The sequence below is a fragment of the Aotus nancymaae genome, unplaced genomic scaffold, assembly GCF_030222135.1.
Source record: "Aotus nancymaae isolate 86718 unplaced genomic scaffold, 86718_ANA_hifiasm-v0.15.2.pri h1tg000010l, whole genome shotgun sequence".
Lineage (NCBI taxonomy): Eukaryota > Metazoa > Chordata > Mammalia > Primates > Aotidae > Aotus > Aotus nancymaae.
Window position 1 is genome coordinate 23,703,745 of NW_026988421.1, and position 22,874 is coordinate 23,726,618.

At 39.7% G+C, this 22,874-nt stretch overlaps 1 protein-coding gene and 1 non-coding gene across 5 annotated transcripts in view; one reads left to right on the forward strand and one right to left on the reverse strand.

Moving 5' to 3' along the window:
* SORCS1 (sortilin related VPS10 domain containing receptor 1) overlaps positions 1-22,874 on the forward strand; it is a 591,753-nt gene that overhangs the window by 178,482 nt on the left and 390,397 nt on the right. The gene's annotated exons all lie outside the window — the stretch shown is intronic.
* LOC135274108 (U1 spliceosomal RNA) lies at positions 17,058-17,219 on the reverse strand. The gene has a single exon (XR_010341916.1). It is a non-coding gene; the product is annotated as a U1 spliceosomal RNA (small nuclear RNA).

A 22,874-nucleotide genomic window follows, 5' to 3' on the forward strand; every position in this document is an offset into this window, starting at 1 on the left:
ATCACTGCATTCCAACCTGGGCAACAGAGCAAGACTCCATCTCCAAAAGAGAAAAATTTGACGAGGCAGGCAGATAAGGAGGTCAGGAGTTAGAGACCATCCTGGCCAACATGGTGAAACCCTGTCTGTACTAAAATACAAAAAATTAGCTGGGTGTGGCGGCAGGTGCCTGTAGTCCCAGCTATTTGGGAGGCTGAGACAGGAGATTTGCTTGAACCTGGGAGGTGGAGGTTGCAGTGAGCCAAGATCAAACCACTGCACTCCAGCCTGGCCACAGCAAGACTCCATTTCAAAACACACACACACACACACACACACACACACACACGATAATTTGAAATAGCAGTAGACTTCCAAATCTGTAAGAAGGACTTGTTTTTAGAATGGTAAATGTTTGCTTTGGCAGACCATGACTGGATCAGGTACGTGAGGAGAGTAACAGTCTCCTCTTGCTACTTGCTTCTGAGAGGTCATCTAAAAAGCAAAGCTTCATACTACCCCAGAGGTGTTTTCATTGCAAAAGAAATGTCTGTAAGGTGGCCCTTGTTTTCACCTGTTCAAAACTGACCTTTAGCATTAACTGCAACATGAATCAGGCTGAATTAAGAAAACATGGGTATATAAAGAGAAATTCTACTTTGGAATGAGTTATATAAATGAAGGGATACAGTGCCTCCCTCTTGCTGCAACCGGAAAGCCCTATGCAAGAAGGAAGAGAGGATGGGGATTGGAAAGTGGAAAGACTACTGGGAAAATTGCATAACAAGTGGTCCTGAAAATGTCAAAAGTGCCTTGCTGAATGGAAACAAGGAACAGACCCTGCTTGAAGATGGGTAGTAGAGAAGAGGAGTGAGAGTTAAATTCCTATACATCAAGGTTACTTCTGTTAGCAGACTTGACAGAATCAGGGTACTGCCAAAGGAGATAGACAGCCTCTAGGGGAGTTGTGGGGAAGGCGCTTGCAGTATTCTTTTCTTTGAGATGGAGTCTTGCACTGTCACCCAGGCTGGAGTGCAGTGGTGCAATCTTGGTTCACTGAGACCACCACCTCCTGGGTTCAAGCGATTCTCCTGCCTCAGCCTCATGAGTAGCTGAGATTACAGGTATACACCACCACACTCTGCTAATTTTTTTTGTATTTTTACTAGAGGCAGGGTTTCACTATGTTAGTCAGGCTGGTCTCGAACTCTTGACCTTGTGATCTGCTCACCTCAGCCTCCAAAGTGCTGAGATTAAAGGCGTGAGCCACCACACGCAGCTGGCACTTGCAGTATTCTAACATCATTTAAATTAAAGGAAAAAAGGCCCTCCTAGGGAAGTCTGATCCTTGTCTCATCAGTACCAGATTATGTATTATACAATATTCTCCACCACTTTGCTTAACATACTATGGTTTTAAGTGATGGAACTTCTACCTTTTTCCCCCGGAGGTTATTACAAATTCTGAAGATATTTCAATGTTACAATTGTGTTAAGAAGGCACATTTTGAGACCTGATTTTTTATTTATTGTAGAGCATTACAACCATTTATAGTGCTATATGAGTGTTAAATATTAATGCATTTTTTTTGGTTCTACCAATTCTCAGGCATCATGCAAGTGTATAATTCTGGAAAGGCAGTCAAAAGCTTTCTAGGAGCTGTCTCACACTAGCCTTAAAAGGTGACCTTCTTGCAGAATTAAAAAAAAAAATTTTTTTTTAACCCACTTTTTGGCCCAGTAGCTCCCTAGATATGGGGTTCTCTCCAGAAGGAGGCAGATTTTCTTAGACACTAAAAAGTCCAACTGAGAGACTGGTGTAATTCTCAACCCTCTAATTCCAGCTATTGTTAAGCATTCTACCTTAGCCAGAGATAATATATTTTTCATCCACCAGCCTTCTTATCAGCTGAGAGATGGATGCTGTCCTTTTTCTGGTTACACATCTGAAAAAAAATAATAATTTTAAATCCACCACCATTTTAGAACTTGGAAGTAAGTGGCTAGATTCCTTTGCTCCCCAGGTGAAAGTGGGCATGGTCTGATTCTTAATTTATAGAAAAAAGATGCTGTCCAAATTTGTCAGGTGAGATAGAGATCAGCATCTGCCTTTCCCACTACTCCTTTTGATGGCTTAATTGGACACAATACAGAAAAGTCACAGGGCACAGAAAGAAATGGCAGATTGATAGCTTGCCATATTCTTCTGTAATATAGTAAGAGAGGAAGATGTGTCTGGTAAAATGGCCTTTACTATAACAGGATCAGTATATTTCTGTTTTTATCACTTTTTGTTAAAGTTGGCCCTGAGGGAATTCGTCTTGGATAAATTCAGAAAAGCAAAGAAAAATCTTCCTATAACATAAGTGAGCAAGTGATTTTGTGATATAATAATTGTTATCTTAATTAAAATAGGGTTAAGAAAGTAGATAGCACTTGAAAAAGACTGAGTTGTTATTTTAAGAAGGAGCTCCAGAATGATGTTGTAACAGCTTATTACTAGGTTTTCTGCAGATAATAATTATACATTCTGAGGAAGAAGAAAATATGTTTGAAGGCATTGGAGACAGATCAACAACAGACAGAAACCGAAAGGCATTTAACCCATGAGAGAGGAGAACCGCTATAGAGGGAACTATGTTTATACAGTTTCTCCCCTGAGAGCACTCCTGGGTCCATAAGGCATTGGGTGGCTGTGCATCAAGAAGAGAGCTGCAGCATACAAGATGTCCATGGGTAGAACTTGGGGCTTCCAAAGTGGCTAGAGATTGTGAAGTCCCAATAATGAAGAAGCCATGGAAGTTAGAACCTCAAAATCTGCATCAAATACTTGCTGATTCCCGAATTCTAAGGAGCAACTGATAGAAACTGCTGTTACGACTGAAAGAGCTGAGAACGGATTTCAGTTTCTGGTCACTGTAGGGAAACAGACTTTGGAGTTTGAATTCTGCCATCTTAAAGGAGCTTAGTAAGTACCTAAGCCTTCCATTAAAACACACCTTACAAATAAAGACTATATACCAGAATAAAGGAATTTTCCAGAAGCCTAAGCGAAAATCCAAAGAAAGTGTAAAGCTAAGCCTCTACACCTTCCAGTTTATCAGACAGTAATTTTCTTTTCTTTCTTTCTTTCTTTTTTTTTTTTTTTGAAACGGAGTCTTGCTCTGTCGCCCAGGCTGGAGTACAATGGTGCACTTGGCTCACTGCAACCTCTGCCTCCTGGGTTTAAGCAATTCTCCTGCCTCAGCTTCCTAAGTAGCTTGGATTATAGGTGCCTGCCACCACACCGCACTAATTTTTATCTTTTTAGCAGAGCTAGGGTTTCACCATGTTGGCCAGGCTGGTCTTGAACTCCTGACCTCAAGTGACCCACCCGTCTTAGCCTCCCAAAGTGCTGAGATTACAAGTGTGAGCCACTCAGCCAGTAATCTTGTAAAAGCCTATTAGGAGTGAAAAAATGCTTCAGAAGAAGAAAAGATCCCGTTCCCTGCAGCATCATCTGTAATGTTTGATGAACAATCAAAAATTACTAGTCATACAGAGAAAGTGGAAAGTGTTACCCGCTGTCAAGGAGAAAAGTAACCAAGAAAAACCAACCTGAAGATGGCCCAGTTGTTAGCGCTAACAGCAAAGACTTAAAGCAACTGTTGTAAATATATTTAAGTGCTTGAAGGAAAAGATGAAAGAATAGAAGGGGGTTACAGGAGAGAAATGGCAACTATCATAAATAGAGCAAAATAGAAATTCTGGGACTGAAAACATACTATCTAAAATGAAAGTATTTATCGAATGGGCAGAATGAGGACTGTGTAGGGAAAGGTCATTAAACTTGAAGATAGACGAATAGAAATTATCCGATCTGAGGAACAAAGAGAAAAAATAAGTCTCAAAAAATAAACAGCGCCTTAGTGACCTGTGAGAAAATATCAAGCAATTTACAATCTGTGTACATAGAGTATTAGAAAGGAAAGAGAGAGAGATGGAGTATAAAAAAGTTACACATGCACACAAACACACACACACACACATATGCATGTATGCATATGGTTGTATATATATTCTTAAGAATCATCTTCATATTAGATAACAGTCATGTCTAAAATGAATTATGGAAGTAATGAATACTGGGGTTTTTTTTAGCAGTTTGACCATGATATGGCTTTGTATGGTTTCCTTTATATCTAGCCTACTTGGGGTTTGCTGAGCTTCTTAAGTATGTGAGTTTTTTAAGCCAAATTTGGCGTTTTTTCGCATGTATTTTTTTATATGTGTGTTTGTATATACATTTGCTGTACTTATGTATGTGTATATATAGGTTATACATATATGTATATACATGCTATGTGTATGAATATATCATGTATATGTTAAAAGTTCCCAAATTTTTTAAAACTTACACATTTAATAGAGATATAAAGGAACCCACATCTAGCCATATCATAATCAAGCTCCTGGTATTCATTGTTTCAAAATTCATTTTAGATATGACTCTTAGCTAATATGAGTTTGATTATTAACTTTTTTTTCTTTTTTTGAGACGGAGTATCACTCTGTCACCAGGCTGGAGTACAGTGGCGCGATCTCCGCTCACCGCAACCTCCGCCTCCCGGGTTCGTGTCATTCTCCTGCCTCAACCTCCCAAGTAGTTGGGACTACAGGCAAATGTCACCACTCCCTTGATTATTAACTTTTGATTGTTAACTTTTAATTGGCCTTGGTTATTAACTTTTAATTGGCCTTGATTATTAACTTTTAATTTTTCCATCATGATCACCAGTAGAACACAAACATGTGGAAGGAGCATACTAGATCTATGAAGAGATAGACAAGGATTAGGTCCTGTGTCTTATGCTTAATGACTGAACCTTTGGGGAAGGGGACTCTCTATGTCACATATTCATCATCTATAAGATTGCCAATAATTGTAGGGCTGTTGTGAAAGCTTAAATGAAATAATAGTACATGAACAGACTTCACGTGCTGGCTTGCACATAGGTGGCACTCTGCAGACATTCACTTCCTTCCCTCTTTCAATACTTTTCTTCAAGGCATTTAGAGTGCTTTTTGCACATAAATAATTCAGGGTTTTCTGTGTATCATAAGACATAAGGATATATTTTATAAGAAAAAAAATACGCTTTAATTTTAAATCGAAGTCCTCTGATAACTTCAACTTGGTTTATAGCATATTTCATGTAATGTGTCTACTCACAAGTCATTGGAGGACATGCATGACAATCATAGAACTCTGACAATACATGAGTTGCTTGCCCTATTTTTGTTTTTTAGATGGAGTTTTACTCTTGTTGCCCCAGTCAGAGTACAGTGACGCAAACTCAGCTCACTTCAAGCTCCACTTCCTAGGTTCAAGTGATTCTCCTGCCTCAGCCCCCCGAGTAGCTGGGATTACGGGCGCATGCCACCATGCCTGGCTAATTTTGTATTTTTAGTAGAGACGGGGTTTCACCACGTTGGTCAGGCTGGTCTCGAACTCCTGACCTCAGGTGATCTGCTCGCCTCGGCCTCCCAAAGTGCTGAGATTACAGGACTGAGTCACCACGCCACGCCTGCTCACCCTATATTTTTCAACAACTTAATGAGAAGGCAGTTCGTGTTTAATGTTTTCGTCATATACCTGTGTTCATGAGGTTTCGAGATTGAAATCAGCTGTGAAATAAGTATATAAGTATGTGTCTATAAGGAGAAAATTTAATTTCTTACCCTTTACTACCACACAAATGATGGTGGTAATAGTAACTTTTACAATTAAGAATGGTAATCTCTATTTAATTTCTGAGAAATTAAGTTTGTTTAGCTCTGTCTAAAGTTTTGCAAAGGAATCAGAATCGCTTTAGACATTTGTTGGGTAATTTGCTAATTTGCTTGTGATATAGTAAATAAGCTTGTGTCCCTGGGAGAAATATGTAAAAAAAAAAAACCTAATCACTCTCGCCTGTAAGATGCCATGCTATCTTCCTAAAATCCGACTTTCTGATTATTGAGATACTTCAGTAGGATGTCCTTGTCTTTATGGTTCCTTTTTATAATTCATTAAAATATGTCAGCCTTATAAAATATGTGTTACAAGTTGTGGGATACATAATGTGTATTGTTAATTTCCATTAACCCAGGAAATGCTAAAAGCCATTAGTTCCTACATTTACAATTTTTTTAATAACTGGCCTTTCTTTAACATATTTCATGGGCTTTCTTGTTAATTATCAACCTACTTAGGAATACCAAGTTAGGTGTGACCTTTACAAGTTGCCATTAAAGCTCTGGACAACTTAAAGGTAACAAGAATTATGCTGCCCCGCTAGAAAATTTCCTATAACTGCTATGGTTTAGGTGATTTAGGCTTCAGTTTTGCTCTTGCTGCTGTTCTGTGTTAAGTTCTTCAATTCAGTGTTTTGTAGTAAAATCAGCACAGATGGCAACATATGTAGGAGCTTAAGTCTTTACCAGGGAACGCTATTCCTTAGAATGGCTACCAAGAGGGACAAAATCTGGTTTCAGGGGCCATGGGCAGTGTTGATTATGGAACCTCTAGTAGTGAAGAAGACAAATAAGTCCTTGGGAAATAGGAAGCACTTCTTACTTAGATAGCTGACTGTGTTCAGTTATTGAATCACAGAATAAAAGCAGTGCTGATAGAGTCCTGATTGTCCTATGGAAAGAGAAGAACCATTTCCTCTGATTTTAGAATTCTATACATTAGATTGTCTACTTCCTATGAGGTATAGTATATAAGAAAATAATACTAGAGTATAACTGTAAATAATAGCAACTCTCTCTCTCTCTCTCTCTCTATATATATATATATATATATATATAAAACCTCCTCTGAGATAATGAGAAAATAAGCTGTATATTGATACCAAAATAAGTATTTAAAAATCAACACTCATTTGCATGTCTTTTGTTCTTAGCACCTTTGGTATTTCATTCATTTGATCAACAGTTATTAAATCTCTGTGCCAGGAAGCTAGGCACTTGTGATATAAGGGGAATATAATAAGATCTCTGGTATCAAAAAGCTCTGAATAGGCTGCCTTCAGTACTAATCAAATCTTCTTTATTTGGTTATTTTTCTATTCTTAAGAGATTAACACTAGGAGAGCAACATGTTAATATGGGTGAATTTTGAACTGATAATATTCTGATAATTTTGGAATGCAGTTTTAGTAAACTGCAATTTGCAAGCTAAAGCTTTGTTGTTTCTAGAATATTTAATCATCCTGGCTGTATCTTTTACCTGTGATGCTGATCCCTTTAAGGAACTGAGGGCAAAGTCAAATCCATAAGAAACTCAAAGCAATAGAGAGTTTATCTTAACAGTTGAATGCCTTGAAAAGACATTGTTCTTAAATATAGAGTTCAGATAGATTTCTGGAAATGGTAGTAGTCTGATGAAAGACATGTGCCCCCTATTCCCCCTTAAAATCTAAACCAGCTTGTCATCCTTGAAACTGGGCACAGTTCTCTGTTTACATTTCTGCATTTCACGGACTAACATACTGTGAAATCTCAAGCTAAGCTGTCTTGGCTAATGAATATACAGTATGTTGAAAAAGTATCTGTAAGGTTTAAATGAGAGGCAATGGAGGCCAGTTATTGAAATGAAGAAATTTAATCGGCTCCTGGGCGAGGTTCTGCTGTCCGACAGAAGGGGCCGGAGAAGTCGCGAGGACTCCTCTCAGATGTGGGATTTTATAGGGAGTGGAGGCGTTTGATTGGTTGTGGGAGAGTGGGACGTGGATGTGGCAAACTGCTATTGGCAGGTAGGCGGAATTTCCGGTGAGCGGGCTGCCTAGAGGGAGCGGGGCCTGGATGGGACAAAATGCTATTGGGCAGGTTCTGGCAGGGCTTCTTTTGAATTTTGGCAGGGTCCTTTAATGGCGAGCTAGGTGCTGAGTGCAGAGCTTGGTGCCGGGTGTGGAGTGGTGACGTAGTTTCTAGGCCCGGAGGGGTGGTGGGTGTGTCCGAGCGCCTGGAGAGGGAGGGGGCGTGTCCGAGCTCCCAGCGAGGCAACCAGCCTTACAGGATCCTTACCATGGAAGGCAGAAGTACAATTTTCTTAGCAATTTCTCTGTGTCAATATTTACGTAGCTGTATGTATACACACACTACAAATTAATAGTATCCTTACGTGTCAGCACAGTGAAAATCATAGGCATTAAGTCTTGGTTGAGTCTAAAGATTATATTTTCTTTCACTAGATTTCAGTAATGACCTTTCTTCTGGTTAAAGAATCTAATTCAACTTTTTCTACACAATCTAATCGAAGCCTATGTTCCAATTTTTAAAATTATACCTGACAACTCCTAGGTACCTAAATTCTTAACAGAAAAAATTACTGTGCCTTAGCTGATGTTTTGATGCCTGGTTCTTGGTGACCTGGAACTTGGAACTCCACAAAAGCAGGTACCCACAATGGATGTTTTGGGCTTACACCATTTCTTGGGCTTCTCGTAGGTGATCCATGAGACCTTCAAACCCTAACAGACACCAGGAGCATCGAGTAGCTGGGCAGGCATTCACAGGAAAGGGACAGGAGGAACAAATGGCAAAACCGTCTGTTCTATGCTCCTTGGCAATGTAATGGAGAGCCCTGTCCCGCTGTCTTCTTTGGGATATTGGTTATTTTCCTGAGCACGACCATTTTTTAGTATGCCTCAGGCTGTTGTTGGAGATGAGGAAAAAAACCCTCAAAGATGAAAAATCAGTTATTCTTTTGAGTCCTCTGAGATTATAAGTACACCGAGGGAAAAGATTACATCATCTGCCTCTGTGCTCTATTTTGAAAGAATGTTGGTTGTATGAGAAAGATCATCTGCATCTCTATAATTGAAGTTCTTTACCTAGAGTTAAATAAATGAACTTCAGAAGGTTTTCCCAGAACTTTGTTTCAGCTGGCGTTTATGAGAAGGGGTGTATGTTACATCCATAGCTCTCATCAGACTCTCAAAAAAGTTTTTAACCTCAAAAAGCCAGGTGCAACAAGCTCAGCACTCACAATTGCACTGGAATTCAGATTTAATTACTCTCCCAAAGAAAGCATTTGGATAGACTCCTGGTGGCACACAATTACCACAAATGCATTCTTGCAAACAGATTGAAACTCCTTTAGCTTTCAGCAGTGTTTTCAGCAACATTTCCTTCCTGTTTTATTTATTTATTTATCTGGAGGGAGGGGTAAGTTAAGCCTCTTGCATACTGATAACATAAACACATTTTCTAGAACACTGCACTCCTGGAAAATAGACTTTCTGAATCATTCCTATCTAAATTGTGATCTTTTTATTGGTTCAGATCCCTTGAAACTTGTTAAGGAATTGCTTGCATTGTGCCATCTAGTTTTTTTTCCAACATAAACAAATGAAACCTTTGGTTCAAAGTTCAAGGAGTCAAGCTTAAACGAAATAAATTAAAGCCCTTTGGGGAATGAGTGTGGAAGGAGAAGAATGAAGAATTGATGACCTGTTAACAGTTGTAATTCTCCACTTTGAATTATTGACAGCATGTGACATTATAACCTTACAAATTGCAATCTATAAACAGCTCAGAAAATATGACCTTTGCATTAGAGTTGGTCTCATGAAGCTTTCAGCTTATTACAAACAGCTACCACCAGCATATTTTCTTGTAGGCTGCAGAAAAGAAGGAATATATGTATAACAGGAACACTGGATACAATTTAGACAAAGCTCAGCAAGGCCACTTACAGGCAGAGTGATAAGATGGTGAGTGGCAGAAAAACTTCTCAGCCTGGGTGAAGGTATAAGAAGTTTGCTCGTCATTGATTTACAGTCACCAGATAGAACTAATTAGTGAAAGTTGGTTGACTCAGCACTTTTTCTCTTCCACTTTTGAAACAGGCAGGGACTGAGAATTTATGAACAGGACAGAATTGCTCCAGGGTATTTTTGCCAATGTTTCTAGCTACTGCTGTCCTCCAGGATAGAATGCAACTAAAAGTCACCAAACTTTGGTTTAATATATGGCCTCATTTTTACTCTGTTACCAATGGTAGAAGAAGTGTTTATAATTCCTTTATGTGGCTTTGGCAAAAAAGTAGATCACAGACATACAATTATTATGTTTGTTTCAGTGTCCTACATTTGGGGATAACCCACGGACGTAGTAAGACACCTTGGCCCAACATCATCTCTGATTTGCTTTTCTTGTTTGTTTTCCTTCTTGGTTCAGGGCATGCCTTGGTTAGGTTTTACAAATAATCCTCAATGTATTTCTGGTGGAATATGCTCAGGGTTTTGGAAATTGCTCTAGATTCATGAGAAATGAGTTCTGTTATTGGATCTGCCACCAACTGCCAGTGTGGACTTGGGCAATTTATTTAACTTTTTAAAAGCTTTCATTCACCATCATGATATAATCACAATATCTAATATTTGAAGGACTACCACGTGGCTGAGCTTTGCATACAGTATTTCACTTGATCATTATCATAATTCTATGAGGTAGGAGCTGACAATATTCTATACTTTCATGATGAGGAAACTGGAACATTTAGAGCTTAACTTACCTCCCACAGTGGCAGAGTCAGGGTACCAGCCTGGCAGTCTGACTCCACAGCCTACGCATCAAAATCAGCCTGTGCATCGAAATCAGCCCATGCAAACTTAAATACCTGAGAGGGCCACATGAGTGATGGTAGAGCGCTCCATGACTGAATGGAGAGCCCTCATCCTTCAAGCAGGGTGTAGCTGCCACACTCTCCCAGCTAATTTTGTTATGTGGGAATGTAAGCCAGGATTTCCAGATCATCCAGGTTTTTTTTTTTTTTTTTTTTTTTTTTGGACTGAGTCACTTTGTTTTAGAAACATACTGAGGGCTAATATTGCGTGGGACAACCCAAACATGATTGAGGCCACTGTTGTTTGCTGGTCAGGTCATCTGATAAAATATAAAATGAACTAAATCATCTCTAAATACCCCTGTAGCATCAAAATTCTCTAGAATTCTATGATTATCTTGACTCTGGGTTCCACGTGCACGTCTTTTCAAATTGCCGTCTTCCAAACATCCTAAGGAAGTTTCTCTAGCGTGGGTAACTAAGAAGACCTTGCCTGTCAAAGGTGCCTTTACTCCCCCAGTTCTCTTTGTTTAAAATCATGAAAAGATATTGTATATTCTTTTACCTTTTCTCATAAAGTATGCAATCATTCACCCTCTTTTTTTCCTGTAACATTTTTTCTTTTTTGGCTCCATTTAAAACTCCTACCACCCTGGGCCAAGCCTCCAAAATTTTATACTAGTACATTTGAATAGATTCTTAAATGTCTTCTCTACCACTTATTTCGCTAGTCCAGGAGTTGGCAAACTACAGCCTGGCAGACAAATCTGGCTCATTGCTTGTTTTGTAAATAAAGTTTTATTGGAACATACTCATGCCCATTTGTTGACATATTGTCTATAGCTGCTTTTGTGATAGAATTGCAGCACTGAGTAGTTATGACAAACATTTTGTGGTCCACAAACCTAAAATACTTACTATTTAGTCTTTTAAGAAAAACTTTAAAAACCTGCTAATCTATTCCTTATGTAGCTGTCAGATTAAACTTTGTATTTCTAGTACTGTATGTATCACCTCTGTGCTCAAAAATCTATAATCGTTTTCCATACTTTATCATACACATAAAGACTTCTAGGGATTTCTTAGCCTGGAATTAGAGACCACTCACAAATGCCATCCTCTATCTTTCTAATCGTATTTTCTAACACCATTGTGATCTCCAACCAGGCTGGTTAAAATGATGAACCATAAACATACCATGCTCACTAGAACTCTGACATTTTAAAGAGTATGTTACCATTCTACAGAGCAATACTCAATTCACCATTCTTTATGATATTCAGTGGGCATTTATGATTTGGATTAAAGAAATTATTATTGAAGCCCTACTTTGTGTCAAGGTTGCTGGTATTCCAGCACAAATAATCTTGTTTGTCCCATACTGGCTCATATTTAAAAGATGCATATTTGTATATTGTATAAGTGTTCATTGAGGAGATATACTGGTGCTTTCTTTATGTCAGGTTCTGTGGTAGCACAAGAAATTATAAAAACAAAACAAAATTTAGTGGGAACAAGTTCACAATTCATGAATGACACAGGTTAAACAAATAATGAAAGTAATTTGCTTCAGCCATAATAGAAACACGATACTAAAGAAGCTGCTTTCAAACTAAAGAAGCACAGATGATTGTCTGTTCACTGTGATGAACAGACAACCTACAGAATGGGAGAAAATTTTTGCAATCTACCCATTTGACAAAGGGCTTATATCCAGAATCTACAAAAAACTTGAACAAATTTACAAGAAAAAAACCCCATCAACACGTGAGCAAACGATATGAACAGACACTTCTCAAAATAAGACATTTATTTGGCCAATAAACGCTCATCATCACCGATCATTAGAGAAATGCAAATTAAAACTACAATGAGATACTACCTCATGCCAGTCAGAAAGGTGATCATTACAAATTTCAAGAGACAATGGATGCTGGCAAGGCTGTGGAGAAACAAAAATGCTTTTACACTGTTGATAGGAGGGTAAATTAGCTCAGCCATTGTGGAAGACAGTGTGGTCATTCCTCAAGGATCTAGAACCAGAAATACCATTTGGCCCAGCAATCCCATTACTGAGTATATACACAAAGGAATATAAATCATTCTGCTATAAAGACACATGCACACATATGTTTATTGCAACACTGTTTACAATGGCAAAGACATGGAACCAACCCATCAATGATCGACTGGATAAAGAAAATGTGGTACATATATACCATGGAACACTATGCAGCCATAAAAAAGAATGGGATCATGTCCTTTACAGGGACACAGATGAAGCTGGAAGCCGTCATCATGAGCAAACTAACACAGGAACAGAAAACCAAACACTGCACAATCTCATTCACAAGTGGAAGTTAAGCAATGAGAACACACGGACACAGGGAGGGGAACAACACACATTGGAGCTAGTTGGGGGTTTTGGGGCAAGGTGAAAGAGAGGATTAGTACAGATGCATGCAAGGCTTAAAACCTAGATGACGGGTTGATAGGTGCTGCAAACTACCACAACACATGTATACCTATGTAGCAAACAGTCATGTTCTGCACCCATATCCTGAAACGCACATTTAAAACAAAAATGAAACAGATGAAGCAACAGACTTTCTTGCCCAGAGAGAGGTTGGGAAGGCTTCATGGAGCAGATGGCTTTTTTTTTTTTTTTTTTTTTTTTAAAGACAGAGTCTCTTTCTGTCGCCCAGGCTGGAGTACGATGGCATGATCTCAGCCCACTGCAACCTCAGCCTCCCGGGTTCCAGTGATTCTACTGCCTCAGCCTCCTGAGTAGCTGAGATTATAGGTGCATACCACCACACCTAGCTAATTTTTGTATTTTAGTAGAGACGGGGTTTCACCATGTTGCCCATGCTGCTTTCAAACTCCTGACCTCAGGTGACTTGCCCATCTCGGCCTTCCAAAGTGCTAGGAGTACAGGCATGAGCCACCACACCCAGCCAGGAGATAGATGGCTTTTAAACTGTGTATTGGAAATTGAGAAAGCTCCAGGGGCCTGAACATTCACTGTGGTTCCAAGAATACCAAGAAGGTCAGTATTACAGGACTGCAGAATTGCAAGAAGTGGCAATAGACAAAACTAGAAAGGAGATAATGTACTGTATACAAAGGACCTTGGATGTCTTACTGAAGAATCAGGAGTTAATCCTGTAGAGGCAAGGGAACCTTCAGTGTTTCTGAAGAGGAGAGTGACAATCAGAATCTACCTAGATTGTAAACTCCTGCATGGCAGAAATTACATTCTGTGTATCTCTTTTTCTCCCACAGGGTCAGCCAGCAATTCCTTGAACATAGTAAACCTTCGATAGATAAGTTGTTCACTGATTAATTTCTTCCTGAGGGTAAAGCATTTCTGGCTGGCTGGGAACCAACAACATTTTGAGTTTTCTGTGAGCCAAATTAAATGCTGACACCAAGATAGTTTTTTTTATAAAACAGCAAATATTGTTAAGGTGATGAGAAGCGTCAGATTCATGACATTTCTCAGTGCCTGTCACCTTCATTCTATTAGCCAGAAGTGTTGTTTTCAGCTTTCAGCAAAATGTTGGCAAAGTTGAAACTACCTAAAAGAAACTGAAAGTCTGTTCTCATTTAAACCGTTTAAGGTAAGGTTGGGAAATTTTGGATATCTATAAACTGTGAGGGAGACATACTGTTACTATTATTAATTAAATCAGAGGGAAATGAGATAACTGAGAAACTCCTTGAAGCAGTTGAGAGAATAGGAGTGTTTTGTTTCCCTTGATGTGTAAAAACCAAGCCCTTGGCCTTCTGTGTTGTCAGCGGTACAAATTATCAGCTTGGACTAATTGTCAGGAGTTGCCAGGAGTGATGGAGGACTACAGGCATTGCTGATGTGAGTGTTAGACCTCAGGTTTTGTTTGTGGCATTGACAGTTAAAAAAGAAGAGATGTTTTGAAATGTGTAATTTGAGGTAGTTTAGCTCCCAAAAAACTATTTTGTTTCCAACCTCAACAAACCCTTGGATTGCATTTTCATTCTCAAAACAGCATAAAGCTGGGGTAATAGAGCAGTTCCACCTTTGACTTGATTTTAAGAAGAGTACCAGGGTCCTTCTTTCTTTTGACCTGAACCAGTTTCCCCTCCTGTAGTTCCTCTGCAGATAGGTTTGGTGATTAGCAAGGCTGATAAAGAACAGCTTCAAAACCTTGCTTTGGAGACTGAATCGGGTTCTGATTTCTGGTGTCTAGGGCCGATTTTTCCAGAGGCCACAGTCTCTAGAGCCTGTGAACGTCATCCTGCCTCTTAAGGATCTCTCTTGAAGCTTCCCCTGTCACCTTCTCTCATTTCCATCTTCACCCTCATGAGTTGCCCCACATCTCCACACTCACTCTCCACCCAAACATCTCTGAGCTTCACACCTGCATTCCTCTGGTGTCACAAAGACTTCTCTATTGAATGTGCTTCACATGTTCTAGCCCTTTGGCTAAATAGGCCTGGCTACAGTGACACCATCTTTATAAAACCTTTCTAGATTCCCATCCCCCTACTAGGCATTTTGCATACAGTTTTATCATCATATCATATTATATAAAATTATCTGAAGACCCCAAAGATCAATTTAAGAGAAAGAACTCATTGTTTTGTTGCAGTGGAATATCGCCATCACTTAGGCCCGGTGCTTGACCCACAGTAACTGCAATCATAAAATAAATAATAATAGCTATGATGTCATAGCAATTATTCTGTGCTAGTCATAACATGAAATATAGTAGCACAAGTAGGTGCTCATTTAACCTTGTAAATGGAAGAAAGAGTCTCATGATGGACTCTCACTCCAACCTACTCTAGATCCAAGCAGATTCCTCTTATGCAAGGACATCACCTTTATCTTTATTGTACCTGCCTCCCTGCCAGGCACTGCCATTCAGTAATTCTGCCAAGTGGTATCTTTCCTCCTGAAAGAGTGCTAAACAGTGATTTATTGCTTGAATACACATTCCTTTCATGGAAATGATTTGTTTAAAACAACGTAAAGCACTAAATAAATTATTCATTCCATGCTAATTCTTCACTTTTATGTGCTGTAGTAAGCGTCAAAATAAGCAGCCTGTGGGGCATTTTATTTTTGCCACATTAATCTTGGATGGTTTAAGGGGAGAAAAAAATTGAAGGAAACCTAAAGAAAAGGTTCCATTTTCAAGAAAATAGATTTTTTTTTTTTTCCCTAGAGCTGCAAGCAACAGCAGCAGCAGGAGACAGCTCTAGCAGATATGCTGGTCTCTCCTGCCCCCAGGGACTCTGTGAGTCACCTACAAGATCCCCTTGCATTCTTACTCCATGTTGTAAGCAATGGCTCTTTTTCTTTGCAGAGAGTGATTCACATCGGCCCCAAGCCCTGTCACAGACCCAGGAAACAAGTGGGCTCTTTCCCGGGGGATTTGCATTTTCTGGGGCAGACAGGGTGTTGGGTTTCTAAATTTCACTGGTGTCTTGATTTAGGATTAAGGGATTATAAAGTGAGAGAAGCATCCAGGACATACTTATCCATTCTTGCAACTGACTTCCCGCATGGAATAGAGGTATCATTTGTTTCCACTTTCCTTAACCTTCTTTACTGAAAGTCTCCTTTCTTTGAATTGTGGACATTGGAGTGATTTTCAGTTTAAGAAAGTCTTCCATTAGCAGAGGAGAAGACAGGTGGTCTTGTTGTAAATTTTTGGGAAGTTTCACTCTTCTTTTCTGAACATGACCCCTTCATGTTTTATACCTGCTGAGGGGCGAGCAAGGGTTTGTGCTCTCTGCTTGTGGAATCCACGGAGATCTCAGTGAATGTGATACAAAGATAACCCCTCAGCCTGGATAGTAGAAGAGCTGACACAAGCCATCCTTCAAGGACCCACTTCCAGATAAGAAGCCAAGAAGCTCCAGGATTAAATATGTACTACCCAGCCGATTTTCCTCTTCTGTTAGAGAACAACAAAAACATTTCCCCATCTGTTAGAGAGCAACAAAAACATCTCCCCAGTGCTGTAGAATGGCTTAAATGACATACTGTGTGTAAAGCACCTAGCTGGTTGTAAGAGCTTGAAAAGGTCCCCACGTGCATCTAGCTAGCGATTGTTCCCTTCTCTTTATTCCCCTAGTAATTCATCTCTGAAACATTCAACTCAAACCTGTCAGCACTGTAAGTCTCTACACAGCTATGATGGGTAATGAGAACAGGTATCTGTTTACTCTTGTCTATAGCACTGAGCTTTAGACTCGACTCTTCAGGTTCAGATCTCAGCCCTCCCACCTAGCCGATCTTGGGCAAGTCACAAACTCTATGGCCAAGAGAAAAGAAGAAAGATAAGAAATACTGCTTTAAATGATAGTTGAGAAGGTATATAGATTGTTACTCAAAATGCTTAGGAGAATGACAAATAAAAACTCAAAGTCAGTTCATGATAATTCAGTTAGAAGGGGAATTCTTCTTCTTTTTTCTTTTTCAGAAGAACACCAGGGGAAAGCATGAACGCAGTCCCCTACTACCACAAATTATACAGTCGCGTTTCCCACATTTGGGGAAGTCGCAGAGGTCAGCACATCCGGAGTGCAATAGATAAGCCTCGCCCTGGGAAAACCACCTTCGTGATTATGGTATCTCCAGAAGGGGAATTCTAATTTTTTTTTTTTTTTTTTTTTTTTTTTTTGAGATGGAGTTTCGCTCTGTCACCCAGGCTGGAGTGCAATGGCGCGATCTCGGCTCACTGCAGCCTCTGCCTCCTTGGTTCAAGCGATTTTCATGCCTCGGCCTCCCAAGTAGCTGGGATTGCGGGCACATGCCACCATGCCCAGCTAATTTTTGTATTTTTAGTAGAGATGGGGTTTCACCATATTAGTCAGGCTGGTCTCAAACTCCTGACCTCTGGTGATCCACCCGCCTCAGCTTCCCAAAGTGCTGAGATTACAGGCAGAAGCCACGGCACCCAGCCTGGGAAATTCTAATTTTATCAATCCCCCCTACCTTTTTTTTTTTTTTTTTAAAGACGTAAATTTTAACTCCTTCCTCACTTTGAGTTTATGCTGTAAAATAAATTTTTCTCCTGAATGAACCATCTAGAGTGTCTGTAGTCATTAGGAACGGTGAGAATTTCCCCACTTCTCTGTCTTTTCTTGGCTTTTATAATGGTATAAGACTGTGGGTCTGTAGTGCATATTCTGGAGAGAAAAGAACTAAAATTGCTGTACTGATTGTGGAAGGGTCATTTCTCTCACTATTCTTTCTGTCTATGAACTGACAAGTTATGTTTTCAGTATGAAACATACAATTAGTTTCAAAATGGGGATTACAAGGGTTTTTTTTTTAAAAAAAAAAAGGAAGAAAAAAAGAAAAGAATGAAGAAGAGGAAGAAAAAGGAAGAGAAAAAGAGAGAGAGAATGTGAGTATTGCTTTCTTGCCCAGGCTAGCATGCAGTTTAGTAATGGGTATTGAAAACCTCTTTTATACCAATAATTATACTTAATGTCGAGAGGAAGGAATAAGGGAAGAAAATAACAAACAAGCAGCCAACCAATATTTCATTTAAACCTATGAAATGCTATGCGATTACTGAGGAGTGATTTACTTCCAATTATGTAGTCACTTTTGGAATAGGTATGAGGTGGTAATGTATGTAAGTGGAGAGTTCTATAAATGTTTATTAAGTTTACTTGTTCCAGGTCTGACTTCAAATCCTGGATGTCCTGGTTAATTTTCTGTCTCGTTGATCTATAGAATTGTTAGCTCTTCTTGTTACATTGATCCTTTTGCCGTTATGTAATGTCCTTCTTTGCCTCTTTTGATCTTTGTTGCTTTAAAGTCTATTTTATCAGAGGCGAGAATTGCATCTCCTCCTTTTTATTTATTTGTTTATTTTTACTCTCTGTTTGGTGGGTAAATCTTCCTCCTCCTCTTTGTTTTGAGTCTTTGTGTATCATTGCATGTGAGATGGGTCTGGATGCAGCATACTGATGGGTTTTGGCTTTTTATCCAATTTGAATATATATGAGTTTAACACTGCCATTTGATGCTAGCTAGCTGTTTTGTCCATTAGTTGGTGTAAATTTTTCATTGTGTTGATGCTCTTTGCTTTTTGATATATTTTTGGAAAGGCTGATACTGGTTGTTCCTTTATATGTATGGTGCTTCTTTCAGAGGCTCTTGTAAAGCAGGCCTGGTGGTGGTGAAGTCTCTAAGTACTTGTTTGTTCACAAAAGATTTAATTTTTCCTTTGCTTATAAAGCTTAGTTTGGCTGGATATGAAATTCTGGGTTGAAAGTTCTTTTCTTTAAGGATGTTAAATATTGGTCCCCACTCTTTTCTGGCTTGTAGGGTTTCTGCTGAGAGATCTGCTATAAGTCTGATAGGTTTCCCTTTATGGGTAACCTGACCTTTCTCTCTGGCTGCCGTTAGTATTTTCTCCTTCATTTCAACCCTAATAAATCTGGCGATTATGTGCGTTGGGGTTGGTCTTCTTGAAGAATATCTTTGTGGTGTTCTCTGTATTACCTGGAGTTGAATATTACCCTGCCTTGCTAGGTTGGGAAAGTTTTCCTGAATGATACCCTGAAGAGTATTTTCCAACTTGGATTCATTCTCTTCGTCACATTCAGGTACACCTATCAAATGTAAATTAGGTATTTTCACATAGTCCCATATTTCCTGGAGACTTTACTCATTCCGTTTTATCCTTTCTTCTCCAATCTTGTCTTCTCATTTCATTTCACTAAGCTGTTCCTCGAGATCTGATATCCTTTCTTCTGCTTGATCAATTCTACTGTTTAAACTTGTGCATACTTCGCAAAGTTCTCGTGTTGTGTTTTTCAGCTCCATCAATTCACTTATATTCCTCTCTAAATTGTCCATTCTCGTTAGCATTTCGTCAAACCTTTTTTCAAGGTTCTTAGTTTCTTTGCATTGGGTTAGAACATGTTCTTTTAATTCCCAGAAGTTTCTTATCACCCACCTTTTGAAACCTGCTTCTGATAATGGAACACACTCGCTCTCCATTAAGCCTTGTTCCATTGCTGATGAAGAACTGCGATCCCCTGTAGAGGGAGAGGCATTCTGACTTTGAGTATTCTCTGCCTTTTTAGGCTGGTTTCTTCCCTTCATTATATATTTATCCCTCTGTTGTCTTTGTAATTACCGACTTTCTAAGTAGGTCTCTGAGCAGACGTCCAACTTGTTAATTCCCAGCGCCGAAATCTGAGCAATCCACTGCGCCGGCCAAAACAGCGGTGTTAAGATTGATGGTGCTTTTCTGCCCAGGAATCTCTGGACTCTGCACCAAGAACTGCCGCGCTGAGGCACCAGCAAAACCTCCACACTGGCCACAAGAGTCGCCCTGGCCACCCGTGGGGCTCCTCCGCTGGGAATCTCTTAGTCCGTGAGCAACAAAAACTCGTCTAAGAGTGTGGCGTCCTCTCTGCGCCTTCACTGGGAGCTACGAGCCCGAGCTGCTAGTGATCAGCCATCTTGGATCTCTCTCTCAATCCCCTTTAATATTAAAGAGAGGTTAAATGAATTAACTAAAGTCATATAAGGTGTTAAAATTGGCTCTGTAACCAGAATCCAGCCCTTTCAACCTCTAGCATTAGCCCTTACTCTGCCAGCATACATACTCTATTTGGCCTTGCTCCTGTTACACAGAGGAAGCAATTGTGACGGTCTCAAAGGAAATAGCTGAAAGATCTGGAATTCAGACTTTGATTCCAAATCTGTACCCTGTTATATTTGCACTGACCTAGGGCCATCTTTTCCTAAATAGAAGAAACTGACAGAATGGGAAGTGGATCTCTGCAGTGTCCTGGCCAACCTTCAAAAATCCCACAGAGCTGTGCATGAAAGCTAACACTCTTGAATGAAAGGACAAGAAAATCAATAAACCTTTGGATTAGATCATAGACATGTTTTACAACTACTCAGCCCTCACAAAAGGGTTACACAGCATTGAATTATGTGTAACATTTAATCCTTTAATCAGCCTAAGCTTTCAAGAGGAAATCCAAAGTATTTGGAATGTCATTCCTAAAATTGAAATTTGATAACACAGCAATGCTGGTAGATTGCAGTTTCTCAGGGTATGGTGATGTGACTCAAGAGGCTAGTTATAATAAATGCTCACGTAACTGAAACATGTTGTTAATGCCTGGAAAAGCCCATCATCAATATAACTACAGTCATTCAGTCAGACGATCAACAAATACTGAAGTTCCTTATGTCAGTGAGACGATATTACATGTTAGTTCACATGGAATTGTGAGAGGATATGGGGCACTGGCACGATCTAGTTTGAACATGAGCACAGGATTCAGGCCATTCTTACTTAGAAGTCATATTTTGAAAGTTAAAGTTTATTTTAAGGTCAGTGAGAGGCCACAGACATGTTTTAAGGAGTGGGGAAAGCTGTTTAGACTGCTATTTTTGAAAATACCCTGACAGCAGCAATGTAAAGGGTGACCTGAGGAAAGCAAGATGAGATGCTGTGAAAAGTTGTTGGAAGCAAGCCAGGCACGTTGGCTCACACCTGTAATCCCAGCACATTGGGAGGCCGAGGCAAGTGGATCACTTGAGGTCAGGAGTTTGAGACAAGCCTGGCCAACATGGTAAAACCCTGTCTCTATTAAAAAATACAAAAATATAGCCAGGCATGGTGGCGGGCGCCTGTAATCTCAGCTATTTGGGAGGCTGAGGCAGGAGGTTTGCTTGAACCCAGGAGGTGGAGGTTGCAGTGAGCTGAGATCCTGCTATTGTACTCCAGCTTGGGCAAAAAGAGAGAAACTTAGTCTCAAAGAAAAAAAAAAGTTGTTGGAAGCATTGAGGTCTTCTGGATAAGAGGTGATGTAGCCCAGATCAGGCTGAGGAGAGGTTAGATGGGAGAGGTATATAAAACTTAGAGATTAGCTGGGTGCAGTGGCTCATACCTGTAATCTCAGCACTTTGGGAAGCCGAAGTGAGTGGATCACCTGAGGTCAGGAATTCAAGACCAGTCTCGCCAACATGGCGAAACCCCATGTCTACTAAAAATATTTTTAAAAAAAATAGCGAGGTGTGGTGGTGGGTACCTGTAATCCCAGCTACTCAGGAGGCTGAGGCAGGAGAATTGCTTGAACCCAGGAGATAGAGGTTGCAGTGAGCAGGGATCACGCCATTGCAGACCAGCCTGGGAGACGAGCAGAACTCCGCCTCAAACAACAACAAACTTAGAGAATGGTTACATTTGGAGGGAAGAAGTGGACAAGAGTCAAGGAAGACTCAGAATTCTTAGTTTGAACAATGGCAATAGCATTTACTAAGACTGGCAACACCGAAGATACGGTAGGCCAAGGTGTTCAGCATTGAATAGTAGTATAATTAGAAGAGACCCTGGCAACCATGTCGTGCAGCCATGGAGGAAACTGAAGCCCAAAGAGGTATATTGACTTTCTTAGTGTCACAGAGTGTTGGCTGCAGAGCCTGGGCTCAGGTTCGTATCTCCTGATTCATAGTCTAGGACTGCTAAAATGGATCGTTTCATTGAAAAGGCTTAATGAGCATCTAATGGGGAATCCTACCCAAAGGTGAATTTACAGTGAAGCTAATGAAGCTTAAGATTCAGAGCCTTCATGAGCATCAGCTCCTATGAATGTTGGGAGTTTGGGGAGTTGTTCATTGTTCCAGGTGGAGAGAGGAAGCCAGGTTAGAATCAGAAAACATTTCTGTATACTCATTTCTGCTAAACCAACTGAAGATATCTCAGAAGAAAAGTATGTCAATCTCTAAGTCACTATTAACTTCTTGTGATCTAATTTCTTGGGCTAGTAAATATGAAATTTCAGGCCTCATTTTATTTATGACTTTGTATTATTTTTCTTAAAGAGGAGCCCAACATCGAGTAACTTTCATTCCCACAAAACCTGGGTCTGGTCCTGATACTAGATATACTGCTCCCAACTCTTCCATCTTAGAACTGAACCAATCCAGTCCCTCCTTCAGTACCTAGGCCTGCTTCAGGAACCAAACCAGCAAATGGTATATTAAGATTATTTCTTTGCTCTCAGATATTCCTTATTCAAGAACTGGTTCTTCTAAAAGTGTAACCTACACTATTTGTGAAATGAGGTGGTTGGAGTTAGATGGAGTTAGATAATCTTTTCAGTCCCTTCCAATTTTAAGTTTCTTTTAAAAGAATAACAAAATGCTAAATTTTTATACCCACCCACCAGCCATGCCATTGTAAAGAACTAGATCTAGAATCACATGGAAACATTTTGGTTCTGTGACTAAAAGACAAGGAATATATAAAAACCACTT